General features: G+C 36.0%; 1 pseudogene; it reads right to left on the bottom strand.

The window, feature by feature from the left end:
- Positions 1 to 12,282: 12,282 nt before the first annotated feature.
- LOC114310745 (putative glutathione S-transferase) lies at positions 12,283 to 21,675 on the bottom strand (annotated as a pseudogene).
- Between the last annotated feature and the right edge of the window lie 1,006 nt (positions 21,676 to 22,681).

Genomic DNA, 22,681 nt, shown 5'->3' on the forward strand with positions numbered 1-22,681 from the left:
TATAAAGATTGTTTTGCATGGTCTTATAATGAACTACCAGGATTGGATAGGTCATTAGTATAACATAGGCTCCCTATGAGGCCTAATTTTAAGCCATACAAGCAAAAACCAAAAAGGATGAGTCCTGAAATGATTCAGAAGGTCAATGAGGAAATTCTTAGGCTCCTCAAGGCAGGCTTTATTATGATAGTCAGGTATGTTGAATGGCTATCCAATATTATGCCTGTAGTTAAGAAGAATAGTAAAATAAAGGTATGCATCGATTTCAGAAACCTGAATCTAGCAACTCCTAAAGATGAGTATCCTATGCCCATAGTAGATTTATTGGTGGATAGTTCAGCAGGGCATAAAATTTTATCAATGATAGATGGGTACTCTAGTTATAACCAAATCTGCATTGCAGAAGAGGATATCCACAAGACAGTATTCAGATGTCCCGGGAACATTGACACCTTCGAATAGGTTAAAATGCCATTTGGTCTAAAGAATGCTGGGGCTACATATCAAAGGGCTATGAACACTATCTTTCATGATCTCATTGGAGGATATTTAGAGTGTTACATTGATGATATTGTAGTAAAATCTCAATCCATGGAGGAACATTGTTTCACTTGGAAGCAGCTTTTGAAAGAATGAGAAAGTTCAAGTTGAAATTTAACCCTCTCAAATGTGCTTTTGGCGTATCAGCTGGAAACTTCTTGGGCTACGTAGTACACAAGGAGGGAATACAGATTGATAAGAACAAAGCCAAAGCTATCATTGAAGCCAAACCTCCATCAAGTAAGAAATAAGTACAAAAATTCCTTGGACAGGTTAATTTTCTTTGAAGATTTATTTCTAATACTGCAGGGAAAACTAAAGTATTTTCTTCCTTATTAAGGTTGAAAAATGAAGAAGAATTTGTGTGGACAACAGAGCATCAAACTGTTTTCGAAGGAATCAAAGCCTACTTGGCCAACCCTCCAGTGCTGATGCCACCAAAGGGTGATAAGCCCTTGAAGTTGTATATAGCAGCGGCAGAAGATTCACTAGGAGTTTTCTTAGCCCAAGACAATGAAGAAGGCAAAGAGCAAGCAGTGTATTACCTTAGTAGGTTTCTAAATTCTTGTGAATGTAAATATTCAGTTGCAGAAAAGTTGTGCCTTGCATTGTATTTTGCTACAATGAAATTAAGATACTATCTTTTGCCTATAACTGTCTTGGTAATTACAACCACAGATTTGGTTAAATATATGTTATCTAGACCTATGTTAAGAGGAATAATTGGCAAATGGATACTAGCTTTATCAGAATTTCATCTAGAATATGTCCCCCAAAAGGCAGTAAAAGGACAAGTTTTACCTAATTTCTTAGCAGATCATCCATGTCAAACAGAAAGCCAAGAGATAATGGAACTTGGTATGGTTAGTGTAGAACCATGGCAAATGTGGTTCGATAGATCAAAAGCCAATGGTCTAATTGGAATTGGTGTGGTGATTAAGTCACCACAGGGGGTAGAAACCACACATGGTTTCAAAGTGGATGAAATTACTTGTTCCAATAATCAAGCTGAATATGAAGCTTTAATAATGAGACTGGAAATACTTATTGGATTACAAGGTTATGCAGTTGATATATTTGGAGATTCTCAATTGGTGGTTAACCAGGTAAAAGGGATTTTCAAGTGTCAAAGTGTAAGCATGTTGCCATACTATGTTGTTGCATTGCATTTGCTTTCTCAATTTCATATAGCAAATGTAACTTATGTCCCAAGATTCTTGAATAATAAAGCTAATGGTGTGGCTCAAAAAGCTTCGAATTTCAAGAGAAGGGATAACACTCAAATGAACATAAGCCAAACAACATATCAAAAGGTAATACCACCCTTAAATAAAAGGAATGTGGTCTTAGAAGTCAATCATAATGACTTACAAGAACAAAATTGGAGGCATCCAATAATGTAGTATCTAGCTGGCCCATCTTCGAAAGCCAGCAGAAAAATCAAATTGCAATCCATGCAATACATACTGTATAGTAATGCTCTCTACAAAAGGAAGGCAGACGGGTTATTATTGGAATGTTTGGGCCCAAAGGAAGCATTGACGGCCATGGCTGAGGTTCATGAAGGCATCTGTGGTGCTTATCAGCCTAGTGTGAAGATGAGATGGCTGCTTCAAAGACATTCTTACTAGTGGCCAACCATCCTTAAAGATTGCATAGAATATGCTAGAGGTTGCCAGGCATGCCAAAAGCATGGCACAATAAGGCATGTACCCATAACTGATCTGTATGCGGTTGTGAAGCCTTGGCCATTTAGAGGATAGGCTATAGATATGATAGGGAAAATACACCCACCCTCTTCGAAGCATCATTGTTTCATCTTAGTGGCCACAGATTACTTCACTAAGTGGGTCGAAGCTAAGCCGTATAAGGCTGTAGACCAGACCGAAGTTATTGCATTCATTAAAGATCTAATCTACAAATTTGGCATCCCACAGACTATAACTGTTGATAATGGGACTGTATTTGACGGGAAGATGGTAAAGTTTTTTGTGGCAGAGTTTGGAATTAGCTTTGTTAATTCTATCCCTTATTATGCACAAGCCAATGGTCAGGCAGAATCATCCAATAAATCTTTGAAGAAAAGAACACAAAAAGTTGTGGAAGACAATCCTAGGAATTGGCATAACTTACTATTGGATGTACTATGGGCTTACAGGATTTCTCCAAGATCAAGTACAGGAGTTACTCCTTATGCCTTAGTATATGGGCATGATGTAATGTTACCTATAGAAATTAACATCAAGTCCTTAACGGTGAGAGGCTAGGACCAGTTAGTTCCTGAATAGTACCATTAGAGTATGTGCTTGGAATTAGAGAACGTAGATAAAGCTAGAATTTTGGCATTAAATAGCATTCTTTTCCAAAAGAAGAAAGCAGCCAAAAGCTATAATAAAAAGGTCAAGCACATTAGCTTTGATAAAGGTGATTTGGTATGGAAAACAATACTCCCAATAGGGATTAAAAGCCACAAGTTTGGCAAATGGTCACCTAACTGGGAAGGACTATATCAAATTCACAGAGTCTTGCCTTCGGAAGCATATCATTTAAAAAATTTGAATGGATATGTACACCCCAAGAAGATTAATGGCAGATATTTGAAGCCTTATTATCCAACCATGTGGGAAACACAATGAATGTAATAAGTGCTAAGTGAAAAGAACATGCAAACACTCAAACAATAAATAAGGATTTTATTTTATAATAAGTTGAATACATGTAGCCATAAATTGGCCCAAAAGTCAGTACAATGTTTCAGCTGTTCCTTTACAATAGATTCTCTACTCTTAAGAGATGGGAACAACTGAATGGCTATAGCCATCTCCTGTTTTCGATCAGCCAGACCTTGGTTAGTGATCTGCAGCTTAGTGACAGTTCGATCTAAAGCCTGGTTGACTGCTGATAACTCTTTTTCAAGCTGAGCTTTCTTCTCCAATAGTTGAGCTCGAAATTGGAAGACAGAGGAATGTTATTCTTTCAATTATGACACGTCAGCATGAATTTGGGAAACAAAACTCTGGCCTCTCAGCAATTTCTCTTCTGCAGCCTTGGCAACATGGCAGATGTTGATGTAAAAGTCAATGGTAGCTGCCGCCTGAGAAAAATGACTGGAAATAATCATGCTGGATTGCTTAACAACCTTGCAGCATTAAAGGAAGCCATTCTTGATTATAGGCCTTTGTAAGGCTTCGAAGGGGATCCTTGAGAAGAATGTCAGCAACTCCAAATAGCTATCCAAGTCTAATGTAGGCAGGGAAGTCTTACTAGTGGAGGAAAAGCTCTCAAAAATTTCTAAGAGAGGATCAGCTGGGAGTAATGGCTCAGTTTCATTATTAGCTGCTGAAGTGGTGGAAGGCACGTCAAAAAGGCTAGCTAGTCTAGCTTCAAAAATGTCCACTTCTTCTGTTGACATGGTTGGTGCAGAAAGGGCTCTGATATGAGGAAGAGATGGCTGCATATGGATAGAAGGAGAAGATGAAGTATCCCTACCAGTATCTATAGTCTTGGCTACCAGTAGGTCAAGAGAAGAAGGACTGGAGCTAGGTAGAGATAATGGACAAGGAATTGGTGAGCTACTAGTGTCTTCTCTACGGGAATCAGCTATCACTGGAGATAAAGTAATAGTTGAAGTAATAGCTGGAATTTCCTCAGAAGATGAAAGAACAACAAGGCTTAAAGGGGGAGCAAATTGAGTAGAGTTGAAAGATAGATGAGGAAAGTATGGAGTTAAGCCAAAAGATAGGAATGCAGGAATACTTTGCCTCAAGAAAGGTATGAAAAATGTAGGACCAAGGAGTGGGAGTATTATTTGAATTGGCTCCACATTTTGAGGTCTTTCAACTTCAGATGAAATTGAAAGAGTCCTTATTGAAGGAGAAGGCAGAGTAGTTGTTGCTGTAAAAGAAGAAATACAAAGTAATGTTAACTCTCAATATCAAGAATTTGAGAAAGGAAAGTGGAGACACAAAAGGAAATTACTGGTTTCAGAATTGGTGGCAATGATGGGAGAACTACGAAGGGAATAATGCTCAGCAGTGTGTTGCCTTCTCGCAGTTTCCCTTTGGATTGTATCAATAGCAAAAGCTTCATCCCTCAGTAGTTGCTATTGTCACCTTTTTTCAGCTCTATGGAAAACAATTATTTCTTTAGAGTGTTCGTTCTACTGTTTTGGCAGCTGCCTCATGAGTAGGGTCTTCGACTAAGTCAGAAGGAGAGACAATTATCTTCTTTCTCTTTTTTCTCTGCAGTGGTATTTCCTGCTCTTTCTCTGTCTCTTTCTCTTCAATCTGAGACTCAGACTCCTCAGGAGTGAGTATTAGTTTTCTTTTCTTTCTTTGCTGGTGTTTGTCTTTGAGAATAGCCAAAGCTTCAGCTCTCTTGGGAGATTCTTCTTGTGGAGATCCTACACCAAGTAGTATGAATATGAAGAAGACAAACAGGAAATTCTGAAAGAAAGGAAACCTAAAAATGCATACCCTTTTTTGAAGCAGCTCTAGTAACTCTAGAAGGAGGGAGTGAGACTGCAAGAATAGTCTTGGTAGCTGTAGAAAGAGAGGGGATGGTCCCGGTTTTTTTTTGATTTAGCATTAGAAGGCACACCTAGCCCTATTAGTAAATCATGAGGATGTATTACCAGATGCACTTCCATATTGGCTGTCCACCAATTTTGAAATCTTTTTAAAACTGAGCCAAAAGGGAGGAAGGGGGTAAATTTAAACTCACTCAAATCTTTCAACAGTTTAAATGTTGCCTCCTCTAGTTTAGATTTGGGTACTCTCAGGTCTCTGGATGTAAGATAGATATTCGAGAGACTGCAGAGTGGAATGCGAATTCCTTGGGTAAGCCCAAATTGTCTGGCAAACTAAGAGGGGCAGTATACCTCAGATATGCACTTATAAGTTTGAGAGTTTAAAGTACCAATAAAAAGTTCCCTTGGCAACAAAATAGAGGCCCACATATCTTTGTCCGATAGAATGGAACACTGTCTATCAGCCAAGAATGTCCTTAGCCAAGTCGGTCCTTTATTGGCATCGAAGGGGTAAAAGAAGGTGGCAGCTAGGGAAATAGGAAGCTGGTGAAAAAAAGTCAAGAATTAGGAGCAGGCTCTATAGATATGGCCTAAAAGATAAGGGGCTAAGGCTATTCGCTTCTTCAAAACAAAGGCCTTTGCAAGTGGGGCAAACTCAAGCTTGATTCGTTGAGATGATGTACAAAAGAGAAATTTACACAACCAATATAAAATAAAGGAGAAGAGTTCTCGATCACTCACAAGGCCCTCCTTTTTATTCTTAGCCTTTACAAAGTCACTAAAGGAAGAATTCAAAGGTGGAAGAGAAAATTTAACCGAAAGGTATGGATAACTGGGTGTAAAGGGAGTACCAAGTGGTGAAAGCCCTAAGAGATGACAGATATCAAGAACGGTGGGAGCCATCATACCACACCGAAACTAAAAAAGCTAAAAGCCATATTCCAAAAACAAAGAACGGCAGGAATCAAAAAAGGGTCTTCAGGAATGATAAACCTGGAAAAACGAAGGGCATCGAGAATACAGAGCTCTTGTTGGTCCCATTCTCTTGCAGGCACAACCCTGTCATACCACTCCTCCCACTCAACCCTCACTGTTGGCCAACAACGATGAGGTCGGTTCATCCTCCAATTTCCCCAGTCAAGTCCCTCTTCATAGAGAAGAAAGTGGTCCTCCAAACGAGGGTACAAAACGGGAAGTTGGGGGGGAACCTCTCGAAAGATAGGACCTAGGACATATTCTTGTTTTTCACTATGGCGAGGAATAAAGAAGCGTCCGTCTATGGCACTTGATCCACCAGCTTTAAATTTAGCAATCTCTTCCTCAATACATCTTTTCAAAGCCATTGTTGGGCTTATACGTTCGCCAGTTGGTACTTTCAAGGAAGAAGACTCCATTAGTAACGAGCAACAAGAAAGGGAAGGCCAGTAGAGATGAAAGGTTTGTGTGTTAGGCAAACGAGTGAATACAAAGCACGAAGTAAAAAGGGTTTTAAAACCTTTATGTCTGAAAAATATACCCAATCGTTTTAAATGGGTTGAATTCATAAAGTGTTAAAAGTACGGATACAAAAGGTTCCCCTCAATGGTGATAATTTGGGAGAGAAATGTATCTAAATACTAATGTTGGCTTCGAAATCAAACTTTTGGCTTCGAAGCCAAGTTTTGGCGCCAAAATCAAGTGACAAATAACTTCGAAAATAGGAAGTCAACTTCGAAGCACATTCTCCACCTAAGGGTGCAAGAACGCCCAGGTATTTGTTTACTTCAAAAGGATTAAAGATCTTTTTTTTTAGCTTTCTTGATGAAAGTAAAATCCTTCAAAGCAGAATTTGGAATACCTTATGGTTAGAAGTTGTTTGTTCTAGGTTTCAAACCAATAGTTGGTTTGGTAATATACAGAAGAAATCACTTTTTTTTTAAGAATAAAATAGTGCAGTCCTTAAAAGAGGTTTCTATATTTTGGAAAATATAGACTGTTTGTTTGAAGCAAGATTAGTTGATTTGAAATTATTCGATTGTAGTAACCATATGTTGGGGAATTGGATATGATCAAATCAAGTTTCGAAAGGCAAAATTGGTGAATTCGAAGCTCTAATTCTGAAAGGAAACCGACAAAAGTTGTCAATTGCACTCCATAAGTTGGAAAAGTTGAAATTGGGTTTCCAGTATTTCATTGGGTATGATCGAATCAAGATTCGAAGGATGAGATTGTTGAATTCGAAGCCCTAAGTTTGTTTGTCTTTGACAAATGGGGTAAAATCAGACCATGCCAAATAAAGAGAAAACATCTTAGCTTTATTAAGACAAAAGCAATTACATCAAAAGTCTTCATTGGCTACATATTCAAGTTCATAAAAATAAGGAATAGAATAAATGACAAGGTCATAGAACTTGTTCCAACTATGATCAATGAACTTGTGTTCCTTCTTTATTCTATCTTCTATCTTCTCCAGGCTAGGCTGCTGAATTTGATATGCTCTTACTTGATAAAAAAGTTTTTCAGCCTTTATTTCAAACTCTGTTTCTTTCAACCCTTGTTCTATCTCATCCATGTCCAAGCCATCCCAGTATGCAGAGTATTTATTCTTGAAATCATCATATTCATCGATGAGGTTCTCTGTTTCATACCAGGTATGAACTCGACGGGCTAAGATTTGATCCAAAGATCGAATGGTAGCCACAGAAATATGATGCCAATGAAGAAGTAGTGGGAGTTGGTCTAAAAATATCTGGAGCTCTGCTTGGGCGATAGAGTTGAGGACATGACCCCGGGTCATAACATCACAAGCCCATTGAAAGTTCTTGAGAGGAACATCATCCTCAAGAACATTGAAGGGCAAGTGAGAAAAGGCCGCAAGTAGAAGTTGGGCTTGTTGTCGCTGATATTTAGTAGGGAGAGATGGAGGGTTATAGAAAGGGAGAAACTGGTCCTCGAAGAGAGTAAGTCTCAGTTCCTCCATCCAGTGAGGATTTTGTGGGAGAGGAGGTGCAGGAGCTTCCATCTCGAAAAAAAGGAGGAAATTGGGGGTTATTGACGATATCAAGCCAGTCAGAAGAGTAAAGTTTTGCCTTCTGGGCTAAGAATGATGGACTATATCCTTGAACCTCTTCTGGACGACGAGTGGCTTGTACTATCTTCGTAGGCATGGAAGACGTGTACCATGCTACAAGTAAGTTGTCTTCGAAACGGCGTCGGCATTCGATAGGTACATATGGGTAAACTACCGAACTCCGAGCAAAGGGAGGGAAAGTTAGAGGATCAAAAAATTCGACAAAATGATGATTGATTCGCTCTCTTAACTTGGACTCCTCAAGTTCTGGCCAGCTTCTCCTACTAGAAGCCCCAGAAAAAGAAGAAGTTGTAGCCTCTTCCCATGCAGAAGGTTTTGGGTCAGAAGAAGAGCTTCCAATATCCATGTTTGCAAAATTTTGGGTTAAAGAATTGTGGACAAAGGGTTCATAATCCAAAGGTTAATAGTTTGCAAAAGCCTCCATGACTTGAATATATGAGGGTGGGTAAAGGTGGCTAATCAATGCATGAAGATTCTTTCGAGGATGAACAGCATTATCAAACAACTCTTCATATGCTTGATCGAGGTAAGAAAAAGTCTGCTTGGCCATGAGAGCTAAACTAGTCTTTTCGAATACTGAGATAGTGGGAAAGTTCAAAAGATAGAAGAGAATGTAATGCAAATGTTCATTGATGAATGACGGTTGCATTTCTAAAGATGCAAAAACTATGCACGTTCTAAGACGTGGATAAAATACCTTGATCCACTAATATCACCAAGTATTGGGTATATTAGTGCGGGGGGTAATGTTGGCTACATATTTTGTATAGGCCAATCACAGTTCAACACGTGGCAGGATGACGACAATACGGGAAGACAATTCAAATTCTTAATCGTAATCACACACGTGACAGTTAGTATTGGTTTTTGTAGATCTGCATAGCACTGGATCAACAAAGAGATGCAAAATGATGTGACTTTAATAGTTACTCATATATTTAAATTCAAAATCAGGAGGGAAACCTAATTGCAGACATGGCATAGTGGAGCTAACTGTGAGGAAACATGATCAGCGATCATGGAAGGATGGTTAGATGGTTAGAAACGCATTTCGACGATTGTCATTGAGAAGTATAAATAGCAGAGAAGGCCCCAGAAAGAAACCCTAGACTCAGATCCAAAAAATCAGTTTTTATCTACTTTATTTTCCTTCCAGTTTTTACATTTCTTGTTCTTTACATTTCTGTACTTCAAATTCCTGCACTGCACTTCGTTCATAGGAGTAATTTCAAGTAGTTTGTTGCTGTAAACCTCTACGATGTTGAATTGGATCATTGCATGTCTTTCATTTTTACTTAATGAAATGTTACAATTGTTCTTCATTTAATCGTTGTTTGCTTAATTCTCCTAAACAAAACCACTAGTAAAAATCCTCTTCATTGAGGCTGAAAGAACTAAAACACAATCGTCTGATAATTGGTTGGCAATTAATCTTCTGTATAGACTGATTGATCCTTATTGGCATGCTTAAAATTACAATAATAACCTTCGAAAGCCAAAAAGCCAACAATATTACAACAATGAGAATATAAATTCATACTTATAAATTCAAAATTTATCTTGAAAAATAAATTAATGGTTAAAATTTATTTTACTCATAGAATTCACACTTTATAAATTTATTCTCTACTACACAAAGCCCTCATTTGGCATGAGGCTTTTTTGAGATTGGAGATTAATTTAGTCACAAAAAGACAAAATAAATTAAAAAGTTAATAAGACAAAATATTACATCCAAATTATAATCATTTTATTTTTTTCACAAAAATCAAAAAAGTTAAAAAAATCTAACACAAATGAACTTTTTAATTCTAAATTAAAATGACAATAAAACTAAAAAATCAACCCATTTTTCAAACGAAACCAAACATATTCATGACAAATTATAAATAAGTCTTAGTTGATAGCAATTTTCATATTACAAGGTTATTCATCATGAAACTTTACCTCTTTTCCGATGCATGTGTTGTTGACTCTTTCTTGGCCTGCTAATCAAGACATTGATGCTTTCCTGTCAATAATACTCACCCTTATAGTTTCAATAAATTACACTCACCTTGACTGTTGGAAGAAAATACAGTTACATTCACATTTTTAATTTAATCACATTAATTTTTTTAATATTTTAATTCATATAATATTTAAGTTATTTTTTAAAAAACTTTTTTGATAAATTCTCTTTCTAGGAGTTTTATTTCATCCAATTCATATTCTTTTTTATTATTTCATTAAGTCTTATTTGAGATAAGAAGACCAAAACACCCTCCCCATTAATATTGATTATCTCCATCAATTCTAAAAACAAAACCACTCCTATTCCCCATATCTTCACTCTAAAAAAATGCATTAACTACACACCGCTATTAATGTTAATATATATTACACACAAAAAATTAAATATGGTTCTTTATTGATTGTCATTATGTTTTGGTAGTTTTCATACATCTAAATGTTGACTGTACATGATGGCGTAAATGTTCACATTAGATGACGTGAATGTGAATGTTCATATCAAATGGCGTTGTCATAAACGTGATGTTAAGGTTCATATCAGCATTACATCAAATTACACAACCACAAGTCTAAACTTTCATATGAATATAAACATGATGTGAATGTTCACACTAAAACATATAAATGTGAATGTTCACATGAATTCTGCAATATAAATATTAACATTATGAGCATTTAGATATTAACATTATAAACATTAACATTTGTATTCATATTCATATGTTTTAGCGTGAACATTCATGTCATCTGATGTAGACATTCACGTCCTCACATATAGTCAATATTTGGATGCATGAGAACTACCAAAACATAATGACAATCAATAAAGAACTATGTTTAATTTTTTGTATGTAATGTATATCAACATTAAATAGTGGTGTGTAGTTAATGTATATCAACATTAAATATATAGGTATAAGAGTCCAAGAAAATAGTATAAATCAAGAAAAATGACCTTATGGAATAAAGGTATAAATATATGGGACCAAGTGGGTTATAAATTTCCTTCATGGATTTCTTGGGTTAGAACACTCCTAAATAGGATTTATCAATAAAAGCCTTTATTTTTTATCAGTATTTTGTTAGTTATATGAATAAAAAGATAATGTTATCATTTCTTTTTACCATATGAGAAGGAAGGTTAGTATAATAATATTAAAAGTATAGGACTAATTGTATCTTCTTCTCTTTTTTTTTTAAATCTCAAGGGAGGTGAGTGTAATTTACCTTTATAATTTTATTATACTTATTTAATGTACTATCTCATGTGTTCACATAATATTATTATGGATTGGGCTATTTTTCAAGTTCAAGTCTCAACTTCGGATAATTTGAGGGATTTGAGGAGCCCATCACAAGTCCTATTTTAATAATCTTAACAGTTTATTTTATAAGACTCATCATATATATAATCCATAAAAAAATTAATTTAATCTGATTATCATAATCTTTTCGATTTATTACATTTATTTTTAAAAAATTAGACGATGAGTATATTTTTAAAGTACTCACAATGCCAATGAATGAAGAGTCTAATAAAGTGCGATGGGCGTACACTAGGCGCGCTAGTTTATTAACCTAAGGCTTTTTTTTAGGGTGCTAAAAAAATTAATTTATTAACTAAAAATATGTCTATTAAAATTCAATGCTAAAAAAATTAATCTATTTACCAGATTCTTACTTGTTCAATACTTATACATATTATTAATTATGTTAAAGTTGCCAAGACACTAAACTGTTTTGAATTCAACTCAAAACCTCTTTTAAATAGAAGCCTTTTGAAATGCAAGGCTTAAAATGTTGATTGTGCCAAACTCTCTAAAATCTGCAATCATAAATCTTAAATCCTAAATTTCTAAATTCGAAATTTAAATTGTATTGAAGAGCCAAACTCCTTATATGATCTGTCATTTTGAATTGAGTACTAATTGAAAAGTCAAAGATTTCTATATCTAAATCTCTCTCAAACCTTCTCAATATGCTCTCAAACACACATTCGTGTCTTGAAATTCACACCACATTATGCAATTGGAAAATTCATTAGGACAAAAACAAGACAATAGCATTTCCAACATACAAGCCCCCCCCCCGTCTTTTTTTTTTTTTTTTATTTTATTCTTAACAAGCCACAAACACAACGAAGTGTTTCTTTATTACAATTAAAGAGACAACAAAGACAAACACAAACAACCACAGACCAGAGAACAAAAAAGAAAAAGAAAAGTTACACAAAAAGTATAACCATAAATAAGTAGGGAATTCTCTATTTGGATCTCACAGTACCCTATTTTGAGACTCCTCGCCACCATACGAGGTTAGACCAAAGAGATCCATTATAATAGAAAGGTGCTTTGAAACAAAGTGGGGGTCCTAGATCCAACTTATTTTATTTAACCGACATGATATTATTAACAAGCTCATGTTCTTGCTTTTAGCTTCTTGTTCAAATCCAAAACAAAGTCATAGATCTTGTGTTGGTGAGGAAGAGACTTGGAAACGCTCTCATTTTTCTCAATGCACCTCTTGGCCCATGAAATTAGCTTGGGGCACTCTTGCTCTAGACTGAAGTTGCTAAGGGTCTCATAGGTGTAAAACCTGCTGTAAAAGGTGACGAGCAATGTCTAGAAAGCCAAAGGCTTCACCTCCAAAGTATGGCTTATCACCAAGCTCTCCCTCTAATACCTTGAGACATTCTATGAATCCTTTTTTGCCTTCCTCTTTCTCTTCTTCTACACTTGAATGTAGTATCTTCCTCCCAATGTTATACACCTGCATTTCATATGTTAATAATTGTAGCAACTTAGATATTTTGTAATAGGTTTAATTATGTTGGACCCTTCTTTTTAGTGTATTAATGGGACACTATTCAATTACGAATAGATTGTGTTTGTTTGGTTGTGTTTGATTGGGAATAAACCAGGAAAAATGGTAAATGTTGTTATTCTCCAGTGTTTCTGTTTTGATGATTTAAACCTTTTATTAGTCGGACACTTTGTGTATTTCAACAATACAAAATTAGATTGATTCGATAATCGTAACATATTCAATTTATTGCGTTTGTCATAAGAAAATAATTTATTTTTAAAAATACAATTGTTTTGTTTTTTTTTGTTGGTAACAAATGTGGCAAATTGAATGAGTTACGATTATCATATCAACTTAATTTTATTTATTTTTTTGATGAAACACACGAAATGTTAAACAAAATGAATGATTCAGATCATCAAAATGGGACTCGTGGGAATCCACATCAAATATCTCTATGACTAATATTCATTACAAAACATGTGTTATTAGTCACTTAGGCCTTGATTAACAGTGTTAGTGTGTATATATAGTTATATATTGTATTATGTATATAGATATATATCCAGGGGTGGAGGCAGCATAGGGCCAGGAGGGTTACCTGCCCCCCCCCCTCAATTTTGAATTTTGAATTTTTTTTTTTTTTTGGGTTATTGCCATGTATAAAATGTATTCTCTTTTTTTTTTTTTTTTCTTAACATGTTCTTTGGCTAAGGATTTATTATATTATTCACAACAAGTAGTTATTTGATACTTTGAAAACACTATGTGGTATTATTTATATAGTAGTTTAAATCAATAGTGTAGCGAAAAATATTATAGATTGGATATAATGAACTCATTATTTTCAAGTAGTTGGCATACCACTTAATGTGATTTGTGATTTTCTATGCTTTGAGTATCATGTAGGTAACGCCATATGGTACTCTAAGACTGTTTAATAATTTTCATTCAAAACACATTATTTATAAGCAATGTCATCTCTTTAATATTTTTCTGTCAAATAAAAATTAAATAGATTTTATAATAGTTTGTGCTATAAATGATGTGTTTTTATTTTTTTAAATTAGGAATTTTGATCCATAATTTTTTGTACTAAAATTGCAAACTTACATCATCATCATCCAACATCGAGCTATTCCACACTATTATAAAATTTTGATTTGTTCTTATTAATAATGAATATGTAATTTTTTATATTTAAATTTATCTCATAAAATTATGATTATCTTAATGTTGCTCATGATTTTTTTTAAATAAAAAATTATAATTAATAAGTGCCCCCTCTAGCCTAATTTTTTGACTCCGCCACTATATATATATATATATATATCAGTTGATGTCTATCCTAATATATAGATATGTCTATCCTAATATATAGATATGTATTAGTTGATATCGATCCTATTTAGTGTATATCTTCTCCTCCTATATATATAGGAGTCATTGTACTTGGTTAAACAATAATAAAGAATATAGAGCTTATTCTCTTTCTTTACAAATTCAACATGGTATCAGAACTATAATTTTTTTTTCCCTGTTCATCATCAGAATACGTCATCTTGTTTGAGGGTTTTATTTTTGGGTACTGGTTGCACACTGTTAGGCTATCTCGTCCCTCTTTTCCACCAACAAATACCATCATCTTGCTCGGAATTTCTTCCAGATTCCAATGCCACCAAAATCATCATCAATGGCCTACTCACACGCCCTCATGCATCGCCTCCATCGTCGTTGCATCACTGTGTTTTGTTGCCACTAGCCAACGCGCATCCATGCGCGTCTTTGTCATCAGCCCACGCCACTTTTGTCAGCCGCTTCTATTAGCCACTTTTGTCAGCCCATGCCAGCCATTTGACCAAGCCGCTGTCGTTTGTTTAACGTCAACCCTTCTGCTGCGCTGTGCCATCTTCGCTATCATGCGTCATGCCTTTGTTGCCTACCGTGCGCTGCGCCTTTCTGCCAGCCTCTCTTACTGACGTCAACCCTAGTTTAGGCCCCAATTTTTGGCCTTTTCATCTATTTTTGGGCTGTATTTTGATTGTTTTGGCCCAGTTCCTGCCTCTTTTCGGCCTTCCCAACTCACTGGTACGTTATGTTTTTCCAAGTTTTGCTTCTATCGTGCTATTTCTATTTTTGGCTTGATTCCAAACCATCATGGATCGCTCTGAATCAGCTCATCCTATTTCTTTCATTCTTGACGGCTCTACTTATGTTCTCTACGCCCAAGCCATATTTGGATTTCTCAAAGGCAAGAAATTATAGCGCATTATTGCTGGGGATATGCCTAAACCAACAAAGGGGTTTGAGGAAACAACAACCAAATTTTCCGATCATTTAGAAGACTAGGACAGTAAAAATTATTAGATTATCACTTGGTTTAGCAATACCTTTATCACATCTATCAGCCTTCAGTTCGGCTGCTTTCAATTTGACTCGGTTTTTACCCCTGCTAAAGATATTTGGGACCTTCTCAAATAACGGTATCAAACCACTGGTCTTGCACATCAGTATCAGTTTCAGAATCACCTCTATCGCATGCGACAGGAGCTTGGTCAATCTATTAAAGATTTTTTGTCTCAAATATATTTTGTCTGGGATCAGCTTGCTCTTTCTGAGCCTACCTAGCGCCATCATGACGATGCTGCTCTATTTCTTGAGTATCGCAATCAGCAGCAGTTGGTTCAGTTTCTCATGGCTCTCACCTTTTATTTTGAGTCGGCCCGTACATCTCTCCTACATCACACTCCCTTGCCTTCTCTTGAGCAAGCTATATGTGAGCTTCTTTTTTAAGAAACTCGTCTTAATCCCTTCTTCACTTCACATGCGGACTCAGTTTTGGCTACTCCTCAGTTACAGAGTTCTTCTTCTCTCCCACAAACTCCTCAGTGCATTTATTGTCAGAATCACAGGTTCCCTTCTACTCATCTTTTGGTTCATTGTTTAGTCAAGTCTTGCCGCTACTATAACAAAACTGCCCCAAGTCATCTCTAATAAAATTATTTTTGCAACCTATCACGCCTATCCTCTACTAGATCATCCTCTCATGGATCTCACTTCGGGGACGATCTCATCATTCTAGGAATCAGTCTCGATTTATGCATTCTCGTTGCACTGTTGCTGCTGCTTCTGAGGACTTCTCTTTTTCTGAACCTTTGGATCCTTCCACCCCGGTCTTTACTCCTCCTTCTACTACTTTGTTTGTCACCTCAGGTACATCTTCCGGGTATTTTGACTCTGCTTGTTGTAACCATATAACTTCTAACTCTACTATTTTTTCTTCCACTTCATATTCCTTTTATACATACTGTTGATGGTTCTCTCATGTCTGTGAGTCATATTGGTTCTGTCTCTACATCTCATTTGTCTTTATCACATGTTTATCTTATTCATGCTCTCACTTTAAACCTTATTTCCATTAGTCAGTTATATGAACATGGTTTAATTGTCACATTTTCTACTAATGGTTGTTTGGTGCAAGACCCTTGGACAGGACAGACCCTTGGGATTAGCCGTAAGCATGGACGTCTCTATGAGCTCATTAATCTTCATGTTTCAGTCTCCTCTCCATTGGCTGCTCCTACCACTGCATCATCTTTATCTGGCTCTACCTTATCACTGTTTCATCTTTGGTATTGTCGGTTAGGTCATATTTTTTTTTGTCAGTTACAATCTTGAATTTCTAGTGGTTAGTTAGGTCATGTCTCTTCAGACACTTTAGATTATTTATCTTGTCAACTTGCCAAACAGTCGGCTTTATTTTTTAATAAAAGTAATTCTGTTTCTTGTGCTCTTTTTGATCTTATATATTCTAATATTTGGGGCCCATCTCCTACACTTACCATGGGGGGATCTCGCTATTTTGTTATTTTTGTTGATAATTTTTCTCGTTATACTTGGATATTTCTTATGAAAAATCGTTCTGAACTTAAACAATTTTATTACAATTTTTCCAGAATGGTTCAAACCCAGTTTTCCAAAACTATAATTAAAAAGAAAAAAGAAAAACTTTCGTTCTGATAATGCTATGAAATACAAGGATTTTGGTTATCCTTTCTTCAGAGTCATGGTACCCAACCTCATCGTTCGTGTGCCAACACATCTCAACAAATAGACTTGCTACACAAAAACATAGGCATATTCTTGATACTACTCGGGCTCTTCTCATTTCTTCATCTTATCCTAAAAAAATTTAGGGAGAGACAGCTCTTATTGTTGTTTACACTATCAATTATGTCCCAACCCCGGTCCTTCATAATCAAACACCCTATGAGTTATTGTATGGCACTTCTCTTTCTTACACCGCTCTTCAAGTTTTTGGGTCTGCATGTTTTGTTCTTCTCCAGCCTCATGAACACACCAAACTAGAACTCCGTTCTTGTTTGTGTTGTTTTCTTGGATATGGAATTGAACATAAATGTTATCGGTGTTAGGATCCCATCATCTTCGTATCTCTCGCCATGCAGTCTTTTGGGAACATAAAATGTTTGCCTCCCTTTCACTTATCTTCTCTAGCTTCCACTCTTCACTTTACTGATCCCTCTATAGATCTTTTTCCTGATGATTTTGATATAGGTCTTTCTCCTCTAGAAATGCCATTGTCTAGGCCTGGTCCCGCCGCGACTGTTCTCCCTGATGGTCCTCCTAATGTTTCTTTGGCTCCATCTCCTCTTAATGCATCTTCACCATCTTCCGGCCATCCACATAGGGTAACACAACCTAATGTTTGTCTTCGTGAATAAATTGTTGGTTCTATTGCATTTTTTACTTATGAGCATACCTCCTATCGTGAGGCTTGTTCTAACCCTCTTTGGCAACAAGCTATGACTGATGAATTGCAGGCATTAGATAAAACTCATACTTGGAATGTTGTTGACCTTCCCCCTAGTAAGCCAGCGATCAGTTGTTAATGGGTTTATAAAATCAAGACTCATTCTGATAGATTTGTTGAGCGATACAAAGCTCGTTTGGTTGCCCGGGGCTTCACTCAAGAATATGGTATTGATTATGAGGAAAATTTTGCCCCTGTTGCTCGCCTTGTCCATAACTTGATTGTTGTTGCTGCTGCTCGTCACTGGGGACTTTTTCAGATGGATGTGAAAAATGCCTTCCTCAATGGTGCTTTTCTTGAAGAAGTCTATATGCAACCCCCTCCTAGGTCTACTATTCTGGCACATAAAGTCTACAAACTATAGCATGCTTTATATGGACTCAAGCAAACTCCACATGCTTGGTTTGCTAAGTTCAGTGCTACTATTCATAACTTTGGCTTCACCTCTAGCTCCTATGACTCGGCTTTATTTATTTGCACCACTGCTTAGGGCTCTACTCTTCTTCTTCTTTATGTGGATGATATGATTATCACTAGTAATGATGAGGCTGATATTCTTAGCTTCAAACAATTTCTTAGCAGCCAATTTGAGATTAAGGATCTTGGTACTCTCAATTATTTCTTGGGTCTTGAAATCTCTCACGACTTAACAGGCTATTTTCTCTGTCAGACTAAATATGCATCCGATCTTCTTGCTCAAGTTGCACTTACTAATTGCAAAACTACTTCTACTCCAATTGATTCTCACACTCGTCTTACTTCTCTCGATGGCACTCTTCTCCCTGATGCTACACTCCACCGACAGCGGGTAGGCAGCCTTATCTACCTTACCGTTACTCATCCTGATATTTCATGTGCTTTCTACATTGTCAGTTACTAAATGTCGGCTCCTCGTACGCCTCGTTATGATGCCCTGCTCCACATTCTTCACTATCTCAAGGGCACTCTGTTTCATGGTCTTCACTATTCTTCTCTATCCTCTCTTACACTTCATGCTTATTTTGATACTGATTCAGCTGGGCATCCCATTGATCGTCGTTCCACTACTAGATTCTACTTCTTCCTAGGGGATTCTCTTATTTCTTACCACAGCAAGAAACAGACTCTCACTGCTCGCTCTAGTATTGAGACTGAATATCGAGCTCTTGCAGATACTGCCCAGGAACTTTTGTGGCTCCAATAACTTCTTGTTGACATGGGTGTAGCTTCTACTGACGCTACTTCTCTCTATTGTTACAATTAAAGTGTCATTCAGATTGCCCATAATAATGTCTTTCATGATCATACTAAACATATTGAGATCGACTGTCACTTGATCCAACAGCATGTTGCTCGTGGCACAGTCCATCTCCATTCTATAACTTCTACTGATTAGCCTGTTGATATCTTCACCAAAGCTCATTCCCCTAGTCGTTTCAGTGACTTAGTTTTCAAACTCATGTTGGTTGATGTCTATCCACCTTGAATTTGCGGAGGGACTGTTAGTGTGTATATATAGTTATATATTGTATTATGTATATAGATATATATTAGTTGATGCCTTTCCTAATATATAGATATGTCAATCCTAATATATAGATATGTATTAGTTGATATCGATCCTATTTAGTGTATATCTTCTCCTCCTATATCTATAGAAGTCATTGTACTTGGTTAAACAATAATAAAGAATATAGAGCTTATTCTCTTTCTTTACAAATTCAACAAACAGGATTAACAGTGCAAGATTAGTAATTCTATGAATTAGTGTATGATTAGTTATTCAATTAAATTAGTGAGATAATCATTTATTATGAATTTATTTTGCTTTTTTTTTCTTTTTTTTCCATACTTAAAATTATGATCTCAATCCCTCACAATATGAAAAAATCGCCAATTTTATCATATTGAATATTTGCCGCACATATAATCTGGTTAATAAAATTTACAATCAAACATGAGATTGTAAGTTTATAAACTTACAATTTTAATTGTATGCTATAATCCTACTAATCAAACATGCTCTTATTTTATAATGCTCAAAAAATTAAAATATAATACTTTTAAATATAATATTACAATTTATTTATTTAGTTTGTATATGTAAAAAAATTAAAATATTATAAAGAATAAACTAAAAATCAAAATGTATTGAGACGGTGAGTTTGATTCCATTCCTTGAGATCTTGTAATTATGTGAAGACGGCAGTTACTAGGGGTGTAATTTTGGCTCGTGACCCGCAGGAATCCCGAAGCCCGCCTGCGGCCCAAGGTGGGCCCAACCCATTAAGGCCTGTTTAGGCCTGAGCCCAAGCCCAGCCCGAGGCCGTGGGCCTGGGCCTAGGCCATCATTTTAAAGCCCGGCCCATCGGCCCGCTCAAGGCTCGCCTAAAAAGCCCGGCCCACCTGAGGCCCAGTGTTATTTTTAATGGAAAATAATAAAATTTGGGTGGAAAAAATTAAAAAAAAAATTTAATTGTTTATGCCTGCCCAAGCCCGTCCAAAACTCGAGTCCAGGCCCAAGCCCAGGGGTCTGGCCCCGAGGCCCGGTCCACTAGCCCGCCCAAAGCCCGAATACCCCTAGGCCTGGGCTTGGGCCTAGTTTTCTGGCCTGTGGGCTGGCCCGATTTTTGGCGGGAGCCCGCAAGGCCGGACCGGGCCAAAATTACACCCCTAGCAATTACTGTATAAGATTCTGAGCCCTGGTTTTATTTTCGAGCAACCAAACCATTCACGAGAAAAAAATAAATAAAACCATAAAATAAACAAACAAACAAATTCAAACCAGAGATTTAGGTCTAAATCCTAACAATATTTGACTCAGGAGAAATTCAAATCATTAAAAAAAATTATGAATATTAATAATTATAATTATATTTTTTTTATCAATGTATAATTAGTTTTTCAAAATTTCACTAGGTATTCCAAATTTATATCAACATAATACTAGAGGGCATTGAGTGTCATTTACATTTGTAATCTTTTTATATTTATATAAAAAAAATTAAAAAATTATAGGCAAAATTTAGTTAAGTGAATTTTTTTTTTACAAAAAATTAAAGAAATAATTTATAAAATTTACTAAACTATTGTAACAAAATATATATATATATATATATTTGTTTCAAATACAAATTTTCATTCCTTCTTTTTTCTTTTACTCTCTCCCCCCATCACTTACCACCAGCCACCCACCATCTTCAGATATCGTTATCAAAAACCTCCTCCTACTACCACTTTTGCCGACCTCCTCCGGTCACCAGCTCCAAATTGACAATCACATCTAACCACCACCAATCACCTCCCCCTCTAGAAACTAATTTCAGCCACCACCTCTTTTTACTTATTTTCAAAACAATTTTTTGCAACAACTGCACTAAAATATTTTATTTTTATTTTTATGAAACAACACCAAATTTTAAAAAGTTAAAAAAAAAAAAAATCCCTATTACAACAAAACAAGTCACCTTCTTGTCAATATAGTCAGCCTAGAACCTAGCTTGAGTTTTCTGGTAAGGATCAGAAGGCAACAATGGAGCTTTCTCATTCCAAACCTCATCGATGTACTCGACAGCATTGAGGGACTCACAAACCGATTTTCCGTTGTGAATCAAAACTGGGATTTTCTTATGAACCAAGTTCATCTCAAGAAACAGTGAGCTCTTGTTCCATAAGTCCTCTTCCTTGTATTCATATTCAGTGCCCTTCTCAGCCAGTGCTATTCTCACCCTCATCCCAAATATGCTAGCCCATAAATCCAACAAAACCACCTTATTATCAGCCATTATTACTTATGATTATTTATAAATATATGGCAAAGAGGAAGACAAAGAAAGAGAGAAAGATAGGAGAGAAACTTTGTGTATTTTTCACAATGTGTTCAACGCATTATTATATAGGCTAGGTAGAGTGGTGATGAACAAGTTGCGTTATATGGAGAATTCTATTATACAGACAATCATATACTCTGCACAGTTAGGCCAAGTTTGGGTAGTATAAAAAAATTCAAAAAGTTAAAAAGTTACTTAAAAAGTTAACACTATTTATCAAAAGTCAACAATTACAGCTGCACAACTCCTAATCCTAATTTTTTCCTACAAACCAATTTTTACAATTTTTATTACACATTTTTTCATAAAAAGCCAAAAAGTTAACCCAAACATCCATATTTTTTCCCTCAACTTTTTAGTCAAAAAAGACAAAAAGTGCACTTATTTAGGACACCCCAAGCAACCCCTTAGTTATGATATTATTTTAAGATATTCGGTTATGATTTTTTATATTTGGCTATGAAATTTATTTTTATTTTTTATTTTTTATTTTTTATTTTTTATTTTTTATTTTTTATTTTTTATTTTTTTTAGCTATGACTCAAAAAATATGGAGTTATGTCAAATTTTTTTATAGTTACAAAGTGTATTGATACATACCTTTTGAGAGATGTGTACCATATTCTTTCTCGCATTATGGCCTTGTTTGGAAAGTTTGCTATTTTAATTGGCTTTTGGCTATTTTTGCTTGGTTAAAAAAATTGTGTTTGGGAAGTTGATTAACTTTTTTGTATAGTTGATGTAACAACCCTCACTTTGTCTTAGTCATACTCACATGCATTTTGCATGATCTTTGTCTTGATTAAACTTGCATTTTGCAGACCTTGATTTGTTTTGTCTAAGTGTTGCTTGCATGCTTTGTTCCTTGCTTAGTGTGTGTTAAGCCGAGGTCATCTTAAGCCTAGGTCATACCTTTGAACCCCTTACACCTAGGACCATCTTGGAACCACTTTGGTCGACCTCCACCTTTACCCTAGCGTCTTGGCCGAGATGTCATCATCTAGGCCGAGATGTTATCATCTAGGCACCCAACATCCTCGAACCTTGCACCTAGTGATCCTGTTCCTGGACTAGTATGATCTAGA

Source organism: Camellia sinensis, chromosome 7 (genome assembly GCF_055761805.1).
Source record: "Camellia sinensis isolate YWXY chromosome 7, ASM5576180v1, whole genome shotgun sequence".
NCBI lineage: Eukaryota > Viridiplantae > Streptophyta > Magnoliopsida > Ericales > Theaceae > Camellia > Camellia sinensis.